This window comes from Mesoplodon mirus (assembly GCF_964341445.2).
Source record: "Mesoplodon mirus genome assembly, chromosome: 2".
In the NCBI taxonomy this organism is placed as follows: Eukaryota; Metazoa; Chordata; class Mammalia; order Artiodactyla; family Ziphiidae; genus Mesoplodon; species Mesoplodon mirus.
The window spans coordinates 14,777,908-14,785,278 of NC_138977.1; positions in this window are offsets into that span (position 1 = coordinate 14,777,908).

Below are 7,371 nucleotides of genomic sequence, written 5' to 3' on the forward strand. Positions count from 1 at the left end.
TGTATCTATGACTGTTTTTTTTTGTTCTTGTTAAGTTTATTCATTTGTTTTGATTTTTAGATTCCACATGTAAGTGAAATCATATGGCATTTGTCTTTATTTGTCTGACTTATTTCACTTTGCATAATACCCTCTAGGTCCATCCATGTTGTCACAGGGGCAACATTTCATTCTCTTTTATGGCTGAGTAATATTTCACTGTATATAAATACATACCATATCTCCGTTATCCATTCATCTATCGATGGGCACTTAGTTTGTTCCCATATATTGGCTATTGTAAATAATGCCGCAATAAACATAGGGGTGCATATATCTTTTCTAATTAGTGTTTTGGTTTTATTTGGATAAATACCCAGGATTGTAATTGCTGGATCGTATGGTAGTTCTATTTTTAATTTTTTAAGGACCCTCAATACTGTTTTCCATAGTGGCTGTATCAATTTACATTCCTACCAACACTGCACAAATGTTCCTTTTTTTCCACATCCTTGCCAACACTTGATGTTTCTTGTCTTTTTGATAATAACCTTTCTAACAGGTGTGAAATGATTTCTCATTGTAGTTTTTTTTCTTTTTAACATCTTTTTGGAGTATAATTGCTTTACAGTGGTGTGTTAGTTTCTGCTTTATAACAAAGTGAATCAGTCATACATATACATATGCTCCCACATCTCTTCCCTCTTACGTCTCCCTCCCTCCCACCCTCCCTATCCCACCCCTCTAGGTGGTCACAAACCACCTAGCTGATCTCCCTGTGCTATGTGGCTGCTTCCCACTAGCTATCTATTTTACATTTGGTAGTGTATATATTTCCATGCCACTCTCTCACTTTGTCACAGCTTATCCTTCCCCCTCCCCATATCCTCAAGTCCATTCTCTAGTAGGTCTGTGTCTTAATTCCTGTCTTGCCCCTAGGTTCTTCATGACCTTTTTTTCCCTTAGATTCCATATATATGTGTTAGTATACAGTATTTGCTTTTCTCTTTCTGACTTACTTCACTCTGTATGACAGACTCTAGGTCCATCCACCTCACTACAAATAACTCAATTTCGTTTCTTCATATGGCTGAATATATTCCATTGTATATATGTGCCACATCTTCTTTATCCATTCATCTGTTGATGGATACTTAGGTTGCTTCCATGTCCTGGCTATTGTAAATAGAGCTGCAATGACATTTTGGTACATGACTCTTTTTGAATTATGGTTTTCTCACGGTATATGCCCAGTAGTGGGATTGCTGGGTCATATGGTAGTTCTATTTGTAGTTTTTTAAGGAACCTCCATACTGTTCTCCATAGTGGCTGTATCAATTTACATTCCCACCAACAGTGCAAGAGGGTTCCCTTTTCTCCACACCCTCTCCAGCATTTATTGTTTCTAGATTTTTTGATGATGGCCATTCTGACTGGTGTGAGATGATATCTCATTGTAGTTTTGATTTGCATTTCTCTAATGATTAATGATGTTGAGCATTCTTTCATGTGTTTGTTGGCAATCTGTATATCTTCTTTGGAGAAATGTCTATTTAGGTCTTCTGCCCATTTTTGGATTGGGTTGTTTGTTTTTTTGATATTGAGCTGCATGAGCTGCTTATAAATTTTGGAGATTAATCCTTTGTCAGTTGCTTCATTTGAAAATATTTTCTCCCATTCTGAGGGCTGTCTTTTCATCTTGTTTATGGTTTCCTTTGCTGTGCAAAAGCTTTTAAGTTTCATTAGGTCCCATTTGTGTATTTTTGTTTTTATTTCCATTTATCTAGGAGGTGGATCAAAAAGGATCTTGCTGTGATTTATGTCATAGAGTGTTCTGCCTATGTTTTCCTCTAAGAGTTTGATAGTGTCTGGCCTTACATTTAGGTCTTTAATCCATTTTGAGTTTATTTTTGTGTATGGTGTTAGGGAGTGTTCTAATTTCATACTTTTACATGTAGCTGTCCAGTTTTCCCAGCACCACATATTGAAGAGACTGTCTTTTCTCCACTGTATATTCTTGCCTCCTTTATCAAAGATAAGGTGACCATATGTGTGCGGGTTTATCTCTGGGCTTTCTATCCTGTTCCATTGATCTATCTTTCTGTTTTTGTGCCAGTACCATACTGTCTTGATTACTGTAGCTGTGTAGTCTACTCTGAAGTCCGGGAGCCTGATTCCTCCAGCTCCGTTTTTCTTCCTCAAGATTGCTTTGGCTACTCAGGGTGTTCTGTGTTTCCATACAAATTGTGAAAATTTTTGTTCTAGTTCTGTGAAAAAGGCCAGTGGTAGTTTGATAGGGATTGCATTGAATCTGTAGACTGCTTTGGGTAGTAGAGTCATTTTCACAATGTTGATTCTTCCAATCCAAGAACATGGTATATCACTCCATCTATCTGTATCATCTTTAATTTTTTTCCTCAGTGTCTTATGATCTTCTGCATACAGGTCTTTTGTTTCCTTAGGTAGGTTTATTCCTAGATATTTTATTCTTTTTGTTGCAATGGTAAATGGGAGTGTTTCCTTAATTTCACTCTCAGATTTTTCATCAATAGTGTATAGGAATGCTAGAGATTTCTGTGCATTAATTTTGTACCCTAATACTTTACCAAATTCATTTATTAGTTCTAGTAGTTTTCTGGTAGCATCTTTACGATTCTCTGTGTATAGTGTCATGTCATCTGCAAACAGTGATAGCTTTACTTCTTCTTTTCCAATTTGGATTCCTTTTATTTCTTTTTCTTCTCTGATTGCTATGGCTAAAACTTCCAAAACTATGTTGAATAAGAGTGGTGAGAGTGGGCAACCTTGTCTTGTTCCTGATCTTAATGGAAATGGTTTCAGTTTTTCACCATTGAGGACGATGTTGGCTGTGGTTTGTCATATATGGCCTTTATTTTGTTGAGGAAAGTTCCCTCCATGCCCACTTTCTGGAGGGTTTTTATCATAAATGGGTGTTGAATTTTGTCGAAAGCTTTCTTTGCATCTGTTGAAATGATCATATGGTTCTTCTTCTTCAATTTGTTAATATGGTGTATCATATTGATTGATTTGCATATATTGAAGAATCCTTGCACTCCTGGGATAAACCCCACTTGATCATGGTGTATGATCCTTTTAATGTGCTGTTGGATTCTGTTTGCTAGTATTTTGTTGAGGATTTTTGCCTCTATGTTCATCAGTGATATTCACCTGTAGTTTTCTTTCTTTGTGACATCTTTGGTTTTGGTATCATGGTGATGGTGGCCTCGTAAAATGAGTTTGGGAGTGTTCCTCCCTCTGCTGTATTTTGGAAGAGTTTGAGAAGGATAGGTGTTAGCTCTTCTCTGAATGTTTGATAGAATTTGCCTGTGAATCCATCTGGTCCTGGGCTTTTGTTTGTTGGAAGATTTTTAATCACAGTTTCAATTTCAGTGCTTGTGATTGGACAGTTCATATTTTCTATTTCTTCCCAGTTCAGTCTTAGAAGGTTGTGCTTTTCTAAGAATTTATCCATTTCTTCCAGGTTGTCCATTTTATTGGCATAGAGTTGCTCGTAGTAACCTCTCATGATCCTTTGTATTTCTTCAGTGTCAGTTGTTACTTCTCCTTTTTCATTTCTAATTCTATTGATTTGAGTCTTCTCCCTTTTTTTCTTGATAAGTCTGGCTAATGGTTTATCAATTTTGTTTATCTTCTCGAAGAACCAGCTTTTAGTTTTATTGATCTTTGCTATTGTTTCCTTCATTTCTTTTTCATTTATTTCTGATCTGATCTTTATGATTTCTATCCTTCTGCTAACTTTGGGGATTTTTTCTTCTTCTTTCTCTAGTTGCTTTAGGTGTAAGGTTAGGTTGTTTATTTGAGATGTTTCTTGTTTCTTAAGGTAGGACTGTATTGCTACAAACTTCCCTCTTAGAACTGCTTTTGCTGCATCCCATGGGTTTTGGGTCATTCTGGTTTCATTGTCATTTGTTTCTAGGTATTTTTTGATTTCCCCTTTGATTTCTTCAGTGATCTCTTGTTTACTTAGTAGTGTATTGTTTAGCCTCCATGTGTTTGTATTTTTTACAGATTTTTTCCTGTAATTGATATTTAGTCTCATTGCCTTGTGGTTGGAAAAGATACTTGATATGATTTCAATTTTCTTAAATTTACCAAGGCTTGATTTGTGACCCAAGATATGATCTGTCCTAGAGAATGTTCCATGAGCACTTGAGAAGAATGTGTATTCTGTTGTTTTTGGATGGAATGTCCTATAAATATCAATTAAGTCCATCTTGTTTAATGTATCATTTAAAGCTTGTGTTTCCTTATTTACTTTCTTTCTTTTTTTTTTTTTTTTTTGCTGTACGCGGGCCTCTCACTGTTGTGGCCTCTCCCGTTGCGGAGCACAGGCTCCGGACGCACAGGCTCAGCAGCCATGGCTCACGGGCCCAGCCGCTCCGCGGCACGTGGGATCCTCCCAGACCGGGGCACGAACCCGTATCCCCTGCATCGGCAGGCGGACTCTCAACCACTGCGCCACCAGGGAGGCCCTCCTTATTTACTTTCATTTTGGATGATCTGTACATTGGTGAAGGTGGGGTGTTAAAGTCCCCTACTATGATTGTGTTACTGTCGATTTCCCCTTTTATGGCTGTTACCACTTGCCTTACATATTGAGGTGCTCCTATGTTGGGTACATAAATATTTACAATTGTTATATCTTCTTCTTGGATCGATCCCTTGATCATTATGTAGTGTCCTTCCTTGTCTCTTGTAATAGTCTTTATTTTAAAGTCTATTTTGTCTGATATGAGAATTGCTACTCCAGCTTTCTTTTGATTTCCATTTGCATGGAATAGCTTTTTCCATCCCCTCACTTTCAGTCTGTATGTGTCCCTAGGTCTGAAGTGGGTCTCATGTATACAGCATATATACGGGTCCTGTTTTTGTATCCATTCAGCTAGTCTGTGTGTTTTGGTTGGAGCATTTAATCCATTTACGTTTAAGGTAATTATCAATATGTATGTTCCTATTACCATTTTCTTAATTGTTTTGGGTTTGTTATTGTAGGCCTTTTCCTTCTCTTGTGTTTTCTGCCCAGAGAAGTTCCTTTAGCATTTGTTGTAAAGCTGGTTTTGTGGTGCTGAATTCTCTCAGTTTTTGCTTGTCTGTAAAGGTTTTAATTTCTCCATCACATCTGAATGAGATCCTTGCTGGGTAATCTTGGTTGTAGGTTTTTCTCCTTCATCACTTTAAATATGTCCTGCCACTCCCTTCTGGCTTGCATAGTTTCTGCTGAAAGATCAGCTGTTAACCTTATGGGGATTCCCCTGTATGTTATTTGTTGTTTTTCCCTTGCTGCTTTTAATATTTTTCCTTTGTATTTAATTTTTGATAGTTTGATTAATATGTGTCTTGGCATGTTTCTCCTTGGATTTATCCTGTATGGGACTCTCTGTGCTTCCTGGACTTGACTAACTATTCCCTTTCCCATATTAGGGAAGTTTTCAACTATAATCTCTTCATATATTTTCTCAGTCCCTTTCTTTTTCTCTTCTTCTTCTAGGACCCCTATAATTCGACTGTTGGTGTGTTGAATGTTGTCCCAGAGGTCTCTGAGACTGTCCTCATTTCTCTTCATTCTTTTTTCTTTATTCTGCTCTGCAGTAGTTATTTCCACTATTTTATCTTCCACATCACTTATCCATTCTTCTGCCTCATTTATTCTGCTATTGATCCCTTCTAGAGAATTTTTAATTTCATTTATTGTGTTGTTCATCATTGTTTGTTTGCTCTTTAGCTCTTCTAGGTTCTTGTTAAACGTTTCTTGTATTTTTTCCATTCTATTTCCAATATTTTGGATCATCTTTACTATCATTATTCTGAATTCTTTTTCAGGTAGACTGCCTATTTCCTCTTCATTTGTTAGGTCTGGTGGGTTTTTGCCTTGCTCCTTCATCTGCTGTGTGTTTTTCTGTCTTCTCATTTTGCTTAACTTTCTGTGTTTGGGGTCTCCTTTTTGCAGGCTGCATGTTTGTAGTTCCCGTTGTTTTTGGTGTCTGTCCCCAGTGGCTAAGGTTGGTTCAGTGGGTTGTGTAGGTTTCCTGGTGGAGGGCACTAGTGCCTGTGTTCTAGTGGGTGAGGCTGGATCTTGTCTTTCTGGTGGCAGGTCCACGTCTGGTGGTGTGTTTTGGGGTGTCTGTTGACTTTTCATGATTTTAGGCAGCCTCTGTCCTAATGGATGGGGTTGTGTTCCTGTCTTGCTAATTGTTTGGCATAGGGTGTCCAGCACTGTATCTTGCTGGTCGTTGAGTGAAGCTTGGTCTTGGCGTTGAGATGGAGATCTCTGGGAGATTTTCACCATTTGATATTACGTGGAGCTGGGAGGTCTCTTGTGGACTAGTGTCCTGAACTTGGCTCTCCCACCTCAGAGGCACAGCCTTGGTGCCTGGCTGGAGCACCAAGAGCCTTTCATCCACACGGCCTGCCTGGAGTCCCCAGGACTGTCACAGCTTCAGCTGGTTGGGCCCCTCCATAGCCAGCAGCCTCAGTGAGGCCATCCTCCCCTCGGCCTCTGGGGCAGTTCAGTGACAGTGGAGGAAAGAGACCCTGACCCAGGAGTTCCAGCTCTGCAGAAACGCGGGCTCCATTCTGGGCACAGGGGGTGGGACAGCTCTCCCCGAGGCCTTCCGGGAGGGAGCGGGGCGCCGGGGGAGGTACTCAGTGTAGTTTTGATTTGCATTTCTCTGATGATTAGTGATGTTGAGTATCTTTTCATGTGTCAGTTGGCCATCTGTATGTCTTCTTTGGAAAAAGTTCTGTTCAGGTCCTGTGCCCATTTTTTAATCAGACTGTTTGTTTTTTTCATGTTGATTTGTATGAGTTCTTCCTATATTTTGGATATTAACTTCTTATCAGATGTGTCATTTGCAAATATCTTCTCCCATTCAGCAGGCTGCCTTTTCATTTTAGTGATGGTTTCCTTCACTGTGAAAAAGCTCTTTAGTTTGATGTGGTCTCATTTGTTTATTTTTGTTTTTCTTTCCATTGCCTGGGCATGCAGATCCAAAAAAACATTGCTAAGACTGATGTCAAAGAGCATACTGCTTATGTTTTCTTATAGGAGTTTTATGGTTTCAAGTCTTACATTTAAGTTTTTAATCCATTTTGGTTTATTTTTGTATATAGTGTGAGAAAGTAGTCTAGTTTGATTTTCTTGTGTGTAGCTGCCCAGTTTTCCCAATACCATTTACTGAAGAGGCTGTCTTTCCCCCACTGTACATTCTTGCCTCCTTTGTCATATGTTAGTTGTCCATATAAATGTGGGTTCGTTTCTGGGCTCTCTATTCTGTTCCATTGATCCATGTGTCTCGTTTTGTGCCAGTACCACACTGATGTAGTATAGTTTGAAATCAGGGAGAATGATAC